Source organism: Oryx dammah, unplaced genomic scaffold (genome assembly GCF_014754425.2).
Source record: "Oryx dammah isolate SB20612 unplaced genomic scaffold, SCBI_Odam_1.1 HiC_scaffold_4, whole genome shotgun sequence".
Lineage (NCBI taxonomy): Eukaryota > Metazoa > Chordata > Mammalia > Artiodactyla > Bovidae > Oryx > Oryx dammah.
The window spans coordinates 72451355-72467986 of NW_024070188.1; the positions used below are offsets into that span (position 1 = coordinate 72451355).

Consider the following 16632-nt stretch of genomic DNA (forward strand, 5'->3'; position numbering starts at 1 on the left):
AAGACCCTGGTGCCAGTAAAGACTGAGGGCAAGAGGAGGAGATAACAGAGGACCAGATGTTTGGATGGCATCACCAACACAATGGACATGAGTTTGAGCAAGCTCCGTGAAATAGTGGTGGACAGGGAGGCCTGGCATGCTGCAGTCCATGGGGTCGCAAAGAGTTGGACACAACTGAGCAACTGAACAACAATAGTAGAAAAGAATTCTTTTTGGAGAATCCTGTAACCATCTCCTGGCAATGCATGGACTCTTTGTCTCCCTCAATCAGCACCTCTACTGTAAAATTTAAACTCAGATTTTTAATGAAAACAATGGTCCATACCTTGGGGCCACTTGTGTCATAACGATGTGTCCATTTTAATCACATAACTTAAACTCAGTTCTGCACAGAACAAAAATTCTAAAGGCAACTGGTAGGTGGTAGGGGAAAGGGGAGGGGTTGTAAGGATATGAACAGACCCTGATTGCTGACCTTATATAATCATATGCTTAATCTGGTCAGATGCAATCAAGTCATTGAAAGAAAAGACAAAATCAGAAAAATAAAATCTCTCTAATCAAAAAGACATTTTTTTCTTACTATAACCTCTTTTGTCCTTTCTGACCTACTCAATTACAGAGAGATAACTAATACTATTGTTTCCTTGGAATGATTACTTGCCACAGAACATGTTAAACTGATTGGAAGCTGTATAATTTTAAAAAGAGGTATTTGTGCTTGATATTAGATGTCTAAGTTGTACACTAATTCAGCAGTTTCTAGGCTGTAATAACATGTCCAGAGGCCTTAGGGTTGACTCTTATATTATGATGACTCAAACCCACAACTCCTAATTTTGACCCATGTTATTAAAGGGACCAGTACAAACATGTTTCTAGCAATTACAGTCAGTAAATAATAGTAGATGGAAATAGTAGGAGAAATCTCATGAGTTAAGGCCTTGACTCTCAGAAGAGCTCTTCCTCATTCCAAAATGGCCTTGAATTTTCTCCCTTGGCTAGTTACATCGTATTTTCAGACCCTTCAAGCTTATAGGTGGAGAAAGTTAGTCAAGCTTTGAAATGTCTTTACAATTAATGAAAACATAAATGAAATTTTGCAGAGGCACAGTAGGCTTATTTTTTTTCTCCTTATATTTTAAAATTGCTTCCTTCTGTACAAAGATTCTGAAAGAGCTCATTCACTCATTATGAATCTCAGGACTCAGAAAGTAATAAGCTAATACAGGGACTGTTAAGAATTTCATAGCACCTTGGCCTTCACTCTTCCATAGTAAGAGTGTGGGAAGAAGACGGTGGGGTGGGATGTGGGAAATTATCCCAGGATATTTCAAAGGTCACAAAACAGGAAGGTACAAGACTGAATTAAGATGCTAGAATCACATAGTTTATGCAATTGATTGAAGACTTCCCTGGTGGCTCAGATGGTAAAGAATCTGCCTGCAATGCAGGAGACCTGGGTTCGATCCCTGGGTTGGGAAGATCCCTTGGAGAAGGGGATGGCAACCCACTCCAATATTCTTGCCTGGAGAATTCCATGGACAGAGGAGCCTAGCTGGTTATAGTCATGAACAATCAGACTTGACTGAGCAACTTTCACTTCACTTCTCAGAGAGGAAAGCAAGGGGAAAGAGACAGGGCAAGTTCATGAGGAGGAGGTGCAAGCAAGTGGCAGCACCCCTACCTGAATCCCAGATTATGAAGGTCCATGGATCCTGTCTCTTTCTTCACACTGATGAGCTGGTTATGGCATCAGAATCAACATTTGAGCAAGGGAGCCTGTAGAGGGAAGGCCCCCTGGACCAATGACACAGAACTGGAGAGACCCAGGGACAAGGACCCCTGACCACACTCTGTAGCTTACCAGTTATCATGTTGAACAGCCATAAATGTTATCTGCATCTTTTGAGCACAGATCTTGTAGGGCCAGAATAGGACTATATTGAGGGTTGCTGATGAGTGGTGATGTAGCTGTCAGCCTAGAGATAGTATGATCAAGACTTATGACTTGATATTCCCATCCCTTTCTATCTATAGGTGACCTTCTTTGTTGTATCACATAATCCTTTATTCTGTTTCTCTTCAGTATATCTTAGCTTATTCTAAATTCCCTTCTACAGTATACATAATACATGCTATGAATTTTGCCTCTATGGCGTAAGGAACTCTCTTACTTACTATCTTTGCCTAAGGTTTCTTGTGGATTTCATCCTTTCATTTGTTTTCCTGTCCTCAAGAGCAGAATTGAATAGTCCAAATAACAAAGCAAACACATTATAACTGGTGTCCGTGTTGATGGCAACTTTTATTCCCAGGTTCAGCAGGAGGCAGAGAATTGAAAAGCCACCATCAAAAATGTGTCATTTTTATAGCTGGGGCTTCCCAGGTGGTGCCAGTGGCAAAGAACCTGCCTGCCAGTGCAAGAGTAGTAGAGACTTGGCTTCAGTTCCTGGGTTGGGAAGATCCCCGGGAGGAGGGCACAGCAACCCACTCTAGTATTCTTGCCTGGAGAATCTCATGGACAGAGGAGCCTGGAGGGGCTACAGTCCACGAGGTCGCAAAGAGTTGGACACAACTGAAGCAACTTAGCAGGCACACACGCACACTTACCACCACTGTATACATTTCTCTCTTACTGACTCAACTTCTGCATCAAGTTAGTTGGGAAAAAAATCAATGTGGATCAGCTCAAAAATAACTCCAAAAAATTACTGTGGGAATTGTCGTTCACTAACCAAATCAGCAGGCAGACTCTAGGAAGCTGGGCAGGGTCAAGGTTGAATGGAAGCAGAGACACAAACCATGGCCCTCCAAAATACCAAGTACTTTACTGGCCTGTGAGTTTATTGAGCCAGATGGTTGTCTCAACGAGGGATATTAGAATTATTTAACTTCCATCACTGCATCCTACTTTGAGGGGCTTCACAATTTATATATGGTAAGACTTTTTTGCTCATTGATTCCAAGCATATTTATTTGACTGAGAGAGATATATCCTTGGTCTAAGGTGAAGATTGTTCTTCTGTAGGACTCAGATGGCTAAATAATTTGAGGCTGTTGGCATTTCCTGAAGGAAATAATAATATGACATCATGTGGTCCTTCTGACCCATTCTCACCATGACCTGGCCTTGGGATATTCCCTAGAGGAAGTGCTACTTTAGCATTGAGCCGCCCACATGGTCTCCCATGACCCAGGGCGTGGATCTGAAAGAAGTCTGACCGGCTGGACCACTGTGGAAAAGAAGGTGGTTTAGCCTCTTCTTCTGTTCCAAATTCTGAACTTCCTTCCATTGTCAGCGCTCAGGGGCATGTATCAGACAACTTGAATGTTTCTCCAAGTCCTGCTGCGACTTGCTAATCCATCTCAAGCAAGTCCTTCTGCCGCCGTCTTTGTCCTCCGTTTTACTTCTTTCATCTGTAGAAGTGGGACCTTGCTAACCAATCTCTCAGCAATAAAGTAGAGATCAGCTCAAAAACGGCTAATAAAATCAACTTTAGGAAATACTGTCATTCTGTAATAGTGCTTTTCTATTCTCTTTTCTCCTTCATTCTTTCTTCTGTCTCCCCTAGAAGGGGATGCCTAGACAACCAGCAGACCTCAAGTGACCTCTTGGGCACAGCCCACGTGGGAGGAGATGGATATCAGGGCATAACCAGCCCTAAGGCTGGCTCAGCGTAACCTGCATCAGTTCAGCCTCTTAGGATGTTGACATGTGACTATGAGAGAGTAGGCTTATCCCTTGGGTCATTCTTTCCCATAGAAAAATACAGAGTTAAATCAGAGAAATATTATCCAAAGATTCTAAACTAAATAATTCCTGCTTCTGAGATGAGGTGCATTTTGGTGACTTGCTTTATTTTTCTCACCTGCACCAGCATCTCACTGAGAGAAGCATACATGTTTGCTCATAACTTGGGACTGGAGAAGGCAATGGCAACCCACTCCAGTACTCTTGCCTGGAAAATCCAATGGACGGAAGAGCCTGGTGGGCTGCAGTCCGTGGGGTCGCTAAGAGTCGGACAGGACTGAGCGACTTCACTTTTCACTTTCATGCATTGGAGAAGGAAATGGCAACCCACTCCAGTATTCTTGCCTGGAGAATCCCAGGGACGAGGAGCCCAGTGGGCTGCTATCTCTGGGGTCGCACAGAGTTGGACACGACTGAAGCGACTTAGCAGCAGCAGCAGCAGCATAACTTGGGACAAACAGTCTCCTAACAAAGCGTCAATTACCAGGCCCAAGATCTACACAGCAGTGTTAGTTGTGTGGGTTAAGTGGAGGGTAAATTCAAATCCTCACTGTTTTCATGGAATAATCACTAATGAATATAATCATGTTCCAACATAATTTGCTTCATTTGCAAGTTGGCAGGAATGAAAAAAAGGCAGCTTTCTTTAGAAATGATTAGACCATGGTTATTAGGGTGAGGTCATTGTTTTACAATTAAGTCATTTTTTTCCCTTACAGTTATAATAATAGTGATGGATCCCAGAATCTTGTAGCTGGCTCTTTGGCAAAAGGAGGAGATCAGATTTTCAGAGATTGGGCTGCCTTCCCTGAGTTGAAGGAATAGTTTCCCACACTCGAGGTTGCTGGTGGGTAATGGCCCCCTCATACCACAGGCATTACTCTCTGTGTCAGGCCTCTGCTGCCAAGCCGGCTCGCAGCACTCTCCAACTTGCAGCTGAAGCCTTTACAAGGCAAGCAAGAGAAAGATTTTTTTAATTTAAGCCCCAAATTGCATTTACTGTCACCTGATCTGTCCTACCCTAGCAGGGGGGCGAGATGGTCTTCAAAGGAAGAGAGAAAGCATGGCCAGCGATTTTGTGCTCCCCATGAAAGGAAAATATCTTCCCCTTGGGGTCAGGAAAAGTTATCAGCTTCAGACCTCTAGGCATGGGATTTAAAATCCCATAGCATTATTTTTGCCTGCATAGTCATCTTTTTTTTTTAAGTTATGTTTTTATCTCTTTTCCTCTCTCACAAACAAAACATTGCATGATGTTCACAGACCTATTTTTGGCAAACTCTAAAAAATCTGTAAAATATTTAAAGTCATCGTAGGGAAAAAAAAATTATCTGCTAGAACTAAAGCCATCAGATTCTGGGTAATCACTGAGTTCTGTTGCGCCATTAAAGATTGTTTTCCTCTCTTCTTGGGCTTAAGATGAAGAAACAAATGGAAGAGTCCTGAAACGGGAGATGAGAGTTGTGTTCTCTCAGTATCTTTTCTGTGCATAATTTTTCTTCCATAGTGGTAGTCATGCAATAGTATATCCTGCTTTTTTTAATTAACTTTTTTTTTTAACCTGAAGACTGGTCTTTGGCCTGATTTTAAGGGACCATTTTCCTTTGGTAAGTAACAAGCTAAAATAAAGTCATTGTGATTCAGAGAGACCAGCAAGGATGGGAAAATATGTGAATGACTTCTCCATTCCAGTGGGAACCTGGATGGAAACCCTCCTTTTGGAAGCCAAGAAGGCAAAGTTCCATTATTTTCTTGGCAAGACACTTTATGAGATTCTGAGTGTCTTTGGACCCTTCATTTTGGTAACTTGGAATGAGCCTGAGAACACTTTCATGCCCCAGTGATTTCAGAATCTCTCTCCTAACAACAAAGACTCCAATTTCTAGCATTCAATCTAATTTCTCAAGGCCAGGGAGAGTGTGTGTTTTCATCCATCCCAAGTCCTCTTTCACTTGCCCCTCAAACACCAATGTTTATTGTAAATTTCACAGAAAGAGGGTTTATCACTCACAAGGCAATTTATAGGTTCAGGAATGACCTCAATATCCAGTTAGTATTTCTCTGAAAAAGGGCAGTTGCCACTACCACACACACACACACAAAAAGCATGTTATATTTTATTCTGCACTTTTTTCTTTAGTGGACTATAATGTGGGTGCCTTAGGAACACATATGCTATTGGTTCATCTACAGCTAGACAACATGTCAATCTATGCCAAAACCAATACAGAATTGTAAAGTAAAAATTAAAAATAAATAAATAAATTTAAAAAAAAAACTAAAAAAAAAAAAAAAACAAATTTTTAAAGATATATATGCGTATTTTCTGTATAAACTAGTCTAACCCCAGAAAGAGAAATAGTTTCTTCCTTGGGGACCATGAGTGGTGACTATATGCTGTCTAAAGCTGTGTTCTCTTTCTTGTTGGCCCTGTATATGTGCTGTTTTTACCCCTGTTGATGGTATAAATCCCATATGTTAAATACCTATGAAAACAGGGCATTTCGGTTGGCACACCAGATGAGAGAGTTGGATGTAATTAGGAAACTTCAAATCCTGCTTTAAAGCAGTCATGAAACCCATTGTTGAAATTATCCATGTGCCGGTTACTGGGGAGGCTGTGGAAGTGGATGATGAGAAGTGACCTAGGGAAGCCTACTTGTTGGTCAAGTGGGAGGCCAGAGGACTAACTTGGTGGAGATTTGGAGTCCCTCCTATGGCCACCCCCCCAAGTCTAGCCTCAGGAACATGGCTTCTCCATAACTCTACTCTCACCTGCTGGGCCAAGACCATTCTTTGAATTTTCCAAAACACTCTGAGAGAGTCTGGGCTGGACCGTTTAAAGAGGGTCCTACTGCAAAAGAAATAAAATAATACACAGCTGTATAAAATGCCCTGAGTTTGAAGTTGCTCTTGGGCCTCCCTTGCCAGCTCTAGGCTTGCCTACATGGGGCAAGAACACTGACCCTCCTACCCTGCAGGGACGTGTGCTCAGACTCCTGGAAGCCCAGACCTAATCTCCTATGGCATTCCAGGTTCCTGTCCTTGAGCCCATGTTTTCCCTGCACATCTGACACTAGAAAATGTCTCCCCTCCTTGAAGGAGAGCCCAGCTCCCTTCACAGGGCAGGGCCTTCCCATGGCCTCAACAAGGTGTTAGAATACCACAGCCCAATATCACTGAGGGAACACAGTGGCAGGAAGTGATAATACACTCCAGGAGGGAGCCAGTCAACTCTGAATATTTATTAGAAGGACTGATGCTGAAGCTGAAGCTCCAATACTTTGGCCACCTCATGCGAAGAGCTGACTCACTGGAAAAGACCCTGATGCTGGGAAAAATTGAAGGCAGGAGAAGGGAACGATAGAGGATGAGATGGTTGGATGGCATCACCGACTCAATGGACATGAGTTTGAGCAGGCTCCAGGAGATAGTGAAGGACAGGGAAGCCTGGCTTGCTTCAGTCCATGGGGTCGCAGGGTCGGACACGACTGAGCAACTGAACTGGACTGAACTGAGAGGGGGCCAGTGTTCCTGGAGCTAAGGAGCTCATGGCAGCTCGGCTTGGAGGAGGCAGGCTGTGGAAAGGAAACAAGGAGGACAAGAAGAGGCCTCCAGTTTCTGTAACAAGGAGGACTCCTGCTGCGTTCAGACAGCCATTTGGAGAAGAAGCCGCTGCTGTTTTGTGGCTGTCGCTTCTGGGGTTGTGTTCCTGGTGGCTGCTGTCTCAGGCAGCCATCACAGCTGTGTGTCTGCAGGGTTCCTCAGAGCACAGGCCCTGCAGGAGATCTGAGGAAGGTCGCCCTGCTTGACACAGGGAAGGATGGATTCTTGCTTTGCCTGGCTGTAAGGAAAAAAGAATTTCAGTTGAGCTGCTCACAGGTTCTGAGGACTGTGTATGTGTGTGTGATTATAAGCTGAATCTCAGCATTCCTTCTTCAAGCCCACATTCCATTACTCCGTGTTCAACTCGGTTGGCTTCCAGGAGCCCTCCCAAGAGAAACAGCTGCTTGATGCCTTAAAGAGGAAATGTGAAAAGCACTTGAGGGCTAGAACTTTAGAATCTACAGGGTTGATCACTTCCTCTCGGCTTATAAAAACAAACACCATTAACTCCTCTCTTTCTCAATACAAACACAATTCCCAAATGGTTGCTTTTCTCCCAAACTCTTATAAAGCTAAGGTGATACCAGGTTGCCTGTGAGTTGTGCATGCTGCTAATAAAATCAGTTCTTGATATTTTGGCATGAGTACCATTGATCATCATGCTACAGTTGAAAAAAGATGCAGAGATGAAGACCAGATGATATCTGCTTGAGACTAGAAAGTTTCCTGTCTCCCCTCTAACAAGCAACAACTGATTTGGAAATATTAATTGTTCACTTTGGGTAGTTAATTGCTCCCTAGTATTAACAGTATTGTAGTTTGTCTCCATTTGGGGTTCTTTTATAAGGCAAGTTACAGAGCCAGGAATATAGTTCAGAATACCTGAAGGATTTTTTTCTCAGAAGATATGTTGGTAATAGAGGGATAGAGTGTTTGATTTGGTTTTCAAGTTTGAGAAAATAGAAGAATTATGCTGTGAAGCATCTTCTTGTCCCTAATACACACACACACACACATGCACGCACACACTCATACCTTAGTGTGGCTTTTTTCTCCCCTTTTTCCTCCCTCTCTCCTTTTCTTTCCTTCTTACACTACTCGTATCCTTAAGGGTTGAGAAGACAGTAGACTCAGAAATAAAATCTCAGAGGAGTGTATAGATATGGATTAGAAGTCTTTTCATTTTGATTTTTCTCACCATCATTCAGTTCATTCATTTGCCTCTGAATGTTCTTCTTTTGTAAACGGCTATTTTCATTAGAATTGTTTTCTTTCCCTGAATTTCTGCCTCAACATTTTCATGTAGTGGGAAAATGTGTATCTGTGTGCATGAGTGCTTTAAAACCAAGAGTAAATTTTTCTGAATGATGAAAATTATGTGTAATGACATCAATACCATTCAATTGGGTTATTTTGCACATTTTTCAACAAAGGAATTCATCCCAGGACTGGTTTATTCTTACTATAACTAGCTTCTCATCACTAGCTTTAAATGCCAAATGGAAAATGATTTTCAATTCCCCTAAATATTTGCAGATCTGGTAGACATAAAATAATAAAGGGACTATACTGTAGTGAAAAAAAATTTTAAGGAGAGATGACTTTATATCAACCGTGGTTGGGTTTGTAGTACATCTCATATGACTTGTCAACAAACAGGTAAAAGATTCTTAACCCACAGAACATTATGAATACTTTTCTAATGAAAAAATAAATTGGTTAAAAGCAATGATTTTGTAAATTTAGCTAAAAGTTTCTGTTGCTTCTAGTTTACTAATATCCAAAGATTATCACACACTTTTTCTTACCCATTCACTCATTCACCAAATATTTTTTGAGTCCTTACTCTCTGTTATGTATTTATACTATTTGAAATACAGATGGCCCCTGTTCTTGAGGAGTTTACAGTCTAGTGGGGGAGACAAATAAACAGTTCTGCTGAAATACAAGTACTGCTGAGCATAAAGGAAGAAGGCCAAGGGCAATGCAGTGGAGAATTCTGTCCCTGGAGACAGGATGTTGATTTTAGTCAACTTGTCATGGTCCAAAGTCCAGCTTCGTGGGCTCAGAAACCTCAGCATAGATTGTCTCTCACAAGAGGACTCACTTTGACCAGGTAATTAGAATAATGGCTACTAAAATAGAATATAAATTTATTAAATTTTTTTCTGAGAAATAGAGCTGCCTGAGGGACTACACCCTTAAATCCGATGGCCAGCCTATCAAAGGCAGCCACAGCAGGAGCTAAGTTATAATCACAAGGTTTCTTGGTAAATAGGAAATTGAAGAAATTTGTGTCTGATGAAAGATTATAAGAAATTATAATGACAGCAGGCTATAATTATGATAGCCCAGTGAATTCACTTCCTAAAGTGGATCAACCTTCTGTGAGGACCAGTCAGAACTTTGGACAAGAGCACCCACTGCAGTGAGCAGTGGGCACCCACAGAGGCATGGCCAGAGCTAGCCCCTTCTAGACCTCATCCCTACTCGCCTTGCAGTTGTTGACTGCAAGGGGGGGTCTAAAACCTGATTTGGGGGTGCCTAATGAACAAAGCTAGTGGAGGTGATGGAATTCCGGTAGAGCTGTTTCAAATCCTGAAAGATGATGCTGTGAAAGTGCTGCACTCGATATGTCAGCAAATTTGGAAAACTCAGCAGTGGCCACAGGACTGGAAAAGGTCAGTTTTCATTCCAATCCCAAAGAAAGGCAATGCCAAAGAATGCTCAAACCACCGCACAATTGCACTCATCTCACATGCTAGTAAAGTAATGCTCAAAATTCTCCAAGCCAGGCTTCAGCAATACGGGAACCGTGAACTTCCTGATGTTCAAGCTGGTTTTAGAAAAGGCAGAGGAACCAGAGATCAAATTGCCAACATCCGCTGGATCATGGAAAAAGCAAGAGAGTTCCAGAAAAACATCTGTTTCTGCTTTATTGACTATGCCAAAGCCTTTGACTGTGTGGATCACAAGAAACTGTGGAAAATTCTGAAAGAGATGGGAATACCAGACCACCTAACCTGCCTCTTGAGAAATCTGTATGCAGGTCAGGAAGCAACAGTTAGAACTGGACATGGAACAACAGACTGGTTCCAAATAGGAAAAGGAGTACGTCAAGGCTGTATATTGTCACCCTGCTTATTTAACTTCTATGCAGAGTACATCATGAGAAACGCTGGGCTGAAAGAAGCACAAGCTGGAATCAAGATTGCCGAGAGAAATATTAATCACCTCAGATATGCAGATGCCACCACCCTTATGGCAGAAAGTGAAGAGGAACTAAAAAGCCTCTTGATGAAAGTGAAAGTGGAGAGTGAAAAAGTTGGCCTAAAGCTCAACATTCAGAAAACTAAGATCATGGCATCCGGTCCCATCACTTCATGGGAAATAGATGGGGAAACAGTGGACACAGTGTCAGACTTTATTTGGGGGGGCTCCAAAATCACTGCAGATGGTGACTGCAGCCATGAAATTAAAAGACTCTTACTCCTTGGAAGAAAAGTTATGACCAACCTAGATAGTATATTCAAAAGCAGAGACATTACTTTGCCGACTAAGGTCCATCTAGTCAAGGCTATGGTTTTTCCTGTGGTCATGTATGGATGTGAGAGTTGGACTGTGAAGAAGGCTGAGTGCCGAAGAATTGATGCTTTTGAACTGTGGTGTTGGAGAAGACTCTTGAGAGTCCCTTGGACTGCAAGGAGATCCAACCAGTCCATTCTGAAGGAGATCAACCCTGGGATTTCTTTGGAAGGAATGATGCTAAAGCTGAAGCTCCAGGACTTTGGCCACCTGATACGAAGAGTTGACTCATTGGAAAAGACCCTGATGCTGGGAGTGATTGGGAGCAGAAGGAGAAGGGGACGACCGAGGATGAGATGGCTGGATGGCATCACTGACTCGATGGACATGAGTCTGAGTGAACTCCGGGAGTTGGTGATGGACAGGGAGGCCTAGCGTGCTGCGATTCATGGGGTCCCAAACAGTCGGACACGACTGAGCAACTGAACTGAACTGAACTGAAAGCTTATACAAGTTTGTGGGACCTCTTAAAGAAACAGCATCCCTTTGAAATTAAAAAGTAAGAATGTGAAGGATTATTTGGAAGATTCCCATCCAAGATTCTCATTCACTTGGAAAATCCACCTCTGCAAACCAGTTGTTATAGTATGGAAATGCTTCTATATAGTTGCTAAAGGGATGCTGTCCCAACTCCTGTCTCCCTGGTCATCCTGGCTCCTATCTCCCTGGGAAAACCCAGACCTTGCCACATTCCAGCAATGAAAGTATGAAAGCTGAAACTATAACATCTGTTCTGATCATTGTGGTGGTTTGTCGCTCACTCATATCCAACTCTTGAGACCCCACAGACTGTAGCCCACCAGACTCCTCTGTCCATGGAATTTTCCAGGCAAGAATACTAGAGTAGGTTGCCATTTCCTTCTCCAGTGGATTTCCTGACCCAGGGATCGAGCTTGGGTCTCCTGCATTGCAGGCGGTCTGCTGCATTGCAAAAGAATCATAGTGGTTGGCAAATATTTTTAACAAGTCTCTGTGTTTAAGGCACTTTGTATATATTTCTTACATGTCGTATATTAATTTGCCATTTGGCTCTCAGTGTTAGCCCCATACTTGAAATTCTTGACAGAAACCTCAAGGTAACCTCTAAATAGTGACAATTAGCAGAAATAATTAAAATCCCTTTTACAATGCTCTCTCTCTGTATTTCCTAACAGAGCTGAGTGGAAGCTTTCATTGCCCAAGAAATACCACGTTCTGGGGCATTTCCAAAAAGAAACCCTAAGAAAAAAGCCCAGTGAGGGAAGTAGTGAGCAATGGTCACAGCACACATTCCCAAAAGATTGGGGAAGAAGACAATAAGGAATTTTCTTGTTTGTTTTTTATCTTATTTTGGTTTATTTTTTAATCAAGAGCCAGTACAAACCTTTCCCCAGGGGAGAATTGAATTATTATTAAAAGAAGAAAGAATAAATATTCAGAGAACAACACACAGCAAATCCGTTCTCAAAACTTGGAGCTCTTTTGGGGTATAACATTGAGAATTCAAAATCTACTCCCTCCTCATTCAGGCACTTTGTGTGTGGGGGTGGGGAGAATGTGCCGATATTTTTTAAATAAAAGAAACAATTGCTATTTTGACTTTGTAACTTGGTTTTCCACAAATCCGTCACCAACTTGGTGTAATGTACCCCTTAGAACACTTGCAACATTTTCAACTGCATCAAGTTAAAAAGAATAGTTTATTAAAGCAGTCACATTCCCCTACAGTTCTCAGAGGGAGATTCATTCGTCTCTAAAGCACCTCCATGTAATTTGTAGCTGTGTGTTTCCTAAGGGGAAGATATTCAAAGGATACGGTGCGAAAATATGCTTCTTATTTAAGCTGTGAAGTGTTGATAGAACTATCGTCTTGGGCACGTGAAAAGCAAACAAACATTGTCTTTTCCTACCCTCTGTCCTTTTAAACTAATCTGTACAAAGTCCACAATTAGGATCTGATATTTTACACACTGAGAAAACATAGTGTGTGGTTAATACAAAATTTAAGAATTTACCTAGCACCCAGCTTGGCTCACAGTGAATGTTTGATGAATGATGGAGTGAATGAATGAATGAGCAGGTCAGGAAGACAGCTTTGAGAAAGCTCACAAACTGAAAAACTAAATTTGCATTCAGGTTCTAGAGGAATGGATGGGCAGCTTTGCTGAATGCATAACTGGTGGCATAATTTCTATGAGGAGAGGAGCCACTGTTCGTAATGAATGCTAAGTGCAAAGACAATGGATGTGAGTGTGTGCCTCTGTGTGTATGTGTGTGTTTGTGCATGTATATGGCCATGAGTGCACTCATAGAAGAGACTCAGAGGAACCAGGAAGAGCATTTTGGAGCTACTGTGCAGTCTGCGCAATCACAAGCAAGGAGTTCAATGCTTCCTGGAGGCACCAAGGTTCCATGGGAAAAGCACAGACAGGGTTTGGAAGCAGGTAGATAAGACCACCAATCTGTGACTTACCAGTTGTTTGACCTTGACCTCCCTAAACCTCAGTGGTGAGAATAACACTGACCTCTCCAGGCTGTTACTTAGAAACTGAAGTGGTGATAGCGAACATTTGCATGGCATTAATTATGTGCCAGGCGCTTCAAAGTATTTAATATAGTCTCCTCATTTAAACTTTACAAAAGCCACAGGGGACCAAGATCTCCCCTCACAAATGAGGAAAACTGAGGCAGAAAGAGGTTAAGTAATTGCCTAAAGTGTACAGCATAGGGTACACTGCACACAGTAGGTTCTCAATGGAATATAATTGATGTTATTTATTTTCACAGTTCTAAGTGCTTCACATTCGTTTTCTCAGTTGGGCCTTAGAACAATGACTGGCATACAGCAGGCATTTGATAAATATTTGTTAAATGTATGAGTGAATCTTTACAGTATAGAAGAATTCACTGAGGCTTAGATAAGAAAGTCATTTGCCCAAAATTACACGCCAGAATATCCTACCAGGTTGATGCTTTTGAACTGTGGGTGGAAAAGACTTTTGAGAGTCACTTGGACTGCAAGGAGGTCAAACCAGTCAATCCTAAAGGAAATCAGTCCTGAATATTTATTGGAAGGACTGATGCTGAAGCTGAAACTCCAATACTTTGGCCTCCTGATGCGAAGAGCCAACTCATTGGAAAAGGCCCTGATGCTGGGAAAGACTAAAGGCAAAAGGAAAAGCGGGAGGCAACGGATGAGATGGTTAGATAGCATCACCAACTCAATGGACATAAAGCTGAGCAAACTCTGGGAGATAGTGAAAGACAGGGAAGCCTGGCGACCTGAAGTGTAAAGACTCAGACATGGCTTAGCAACTGAATAACAACTACAACAAACCCAGCTCCCAGGTCTGTGCTCTTAACCATGCCAGGCACACATGGTTTCTGTCTCCACCTCCCTGGTCACTGAGAAGAAAGGCCCAGGGAGTGGAAAGGACACCATGCCTGGGCGCCTCAGGACCATCAGAACGGTAGCTCAGACAGAACACTTTGTATTTGTTCAGAGAGTGTGGAATACATAGTCTTTTCTTTCTCTTGCTCTGTCTTTTTTATTCTACCCATGACTGCAAGGAGATCCAACCAGTCCATTCTAAAGGAGATCAGTCCTGGGTGTTCATTGGAAGGACTGATGCTAAAGCTGAAACTCCAGTACTTTGGCCACCTCATGCAAAGAGTTGACTCATTGGAAAAGACTCTGATGCTGGGAGGGATTGGGGACAGGAGGAGAAGGGGACAACAGAGGATGAGATGGCTGGATGGCATCACTGACTCGATGGACATGGGTTTGGGTGAACTCCGGGAGTTGGTGATGGACAGGGAGGCCTAGCGTGTTGCAATTCATGGGGTAGCAAAGCGTCGGACACGACTGAGCGACTGAACTGAACTGAACTGATGATATCTGCCTCAGCCTCTAAACAATCTTTACTCTGTGATCCCTAGTTTCTCATTCTGGCTAACAGAGGGCAAAATATTAAAAATCATACTCTGAACTGTCCATCATTTAGCTAAGACTTCTTGAGGGTTCTTAAGTAATCAGCCATTTGAGGCTTAGGATTGTATTTGAGGGGAAGAGGGCTGTAATGAGCTGGGTGAATAAATATGTGATCCATTTTAATACAGTTCTCACAGGCTGCAAATAACAAGGTCCAAAAAAATCTAAATCTTAAAAGAAAACCAGTTTGAAAAAGGAATGATTGAGAAAAAAATCAGAGTATTATACATTGGTTGACCTGTAATTGAACATTAATTGTGAATTAATTAACTTTACATGCATCATTTCTGTAATATTGATAAGGGGACTGAGCTTCCAGAAACTATTTCTTTGATTTGGAATGAAAGAATAGTGGGTCTTAGCTCCCAGCTTGGTGAACTAATTATTGAATGCTCTCATTCTTAGTATTTCAATACCTTGAGGTGATTAAGCATGGATCAAAGCTAAAATTAAAAAGAAAAGCCCATTACCAAATACTAAACAGCTCCAGTAACTTCCTGTCAGTCTCTGAAAGACATTCGTGTCTTGTTATGACAAGGAATTATTCATAATGTGTGCCTAGCATATAGATGACATCCTTTATTTGAAACAATAAAAGAGTCATCCTTACTAGCTGATGGAAATAAATAGGCAGGCAAAATTTAAAGGGAAGGGGGGGAAAATGACCAACCAGTAGGCTTCTGTAATAATTGCTTGTCACCATAACATCAAGTAGTTCATCCTTTTAGGAACTGTTATGTGGCTAAGCCATTATCTTCTCTAGATGGAAAACACGCAGTAATTCATAGAAAAGCAATGCCAGGATTCTGCTGGTTTACCTAATAGTATTGACTAGACAGGAGAATTATGGTTTGTAAGCAAAGAGTGGTTCTATATTTGGAATTGTTCTGTTGTCTTTTTACCCAATCAGAATTTTTTTCATTTAAAAAATATCAATGCCCTTAAAAAAATATCGAAGAGACTGCCACCACTGTTTTGATCTGACTATAAAAGTGCACAGCTCCCAGATTCATTCCCAATTACTTTCTTACTGAAACCTCAGATGTTGCTGGAAGGGAACAGGGAAGAGATGCTAGGCTTTAGTGCCCCTTGCTGGTCAACCTGAAGAAAATCTGAGCATCAGGATTTCCAGAGCCCGGGTTTTAATAAACGGTGTGGCATGTTTTATTCAATGACTCAGAAGCCAAATCGATTGAACCTGAACATTTGTAGCCAGCCTTAACAAGTGTTCTAAGGATGAAATGATGTGTTTGGAAATACACATATGCTTTTAGAGAGGAAAGAGTTCAATATAAAGACAAACCACGTGTTAAATCTTAGCCTAACCTCAAAATAAATCTAGGTAAATATATTCCTGTGAATGCACACTTAAGATGTAACAAACTCTTCCTAACCCCAAAGTATGATTTTTGCTTGATTACGCCTACAAAAGGGCTGGTGGTTCAGATGGTAAAAAAAAAAACCCTTGCAATGTGGGAGACGTGGGTTCAATCCCTGGGTTGGGAAGACCCCCTGGAGGAGGGCATGGCAACCCACTCCAGTATTCTTCCCTAGAGAATCCCCATGGACAGAAGGGCTACACAAAGAGTCAGACATGACTGAGCGACTAAGAACACAGATGTCTACCAATATGTGAGTGGTGTGACTTTTCTGGCAGTCCAATGGTTAAAACTTCACACTTCCAACCCAGGGGGCCACAGGTTTGAACCCTGATGGA

General features: G+C 42.0%; 1 protein-coding gene across 1 annotated transcript in view; it reads left to right on the plus strand.

Annotated features, from left to right (window-relative positions):
- SASH1 (SAM and SH3 domain containing 1) overlaps positions 1-16632 on the plus strand; it is a 344484-nt gene that overhangs the window by 47707 nt on the left and 280145 nt on the right. The gene's annotated exons all lie outside the window — the stretch shown is intronic.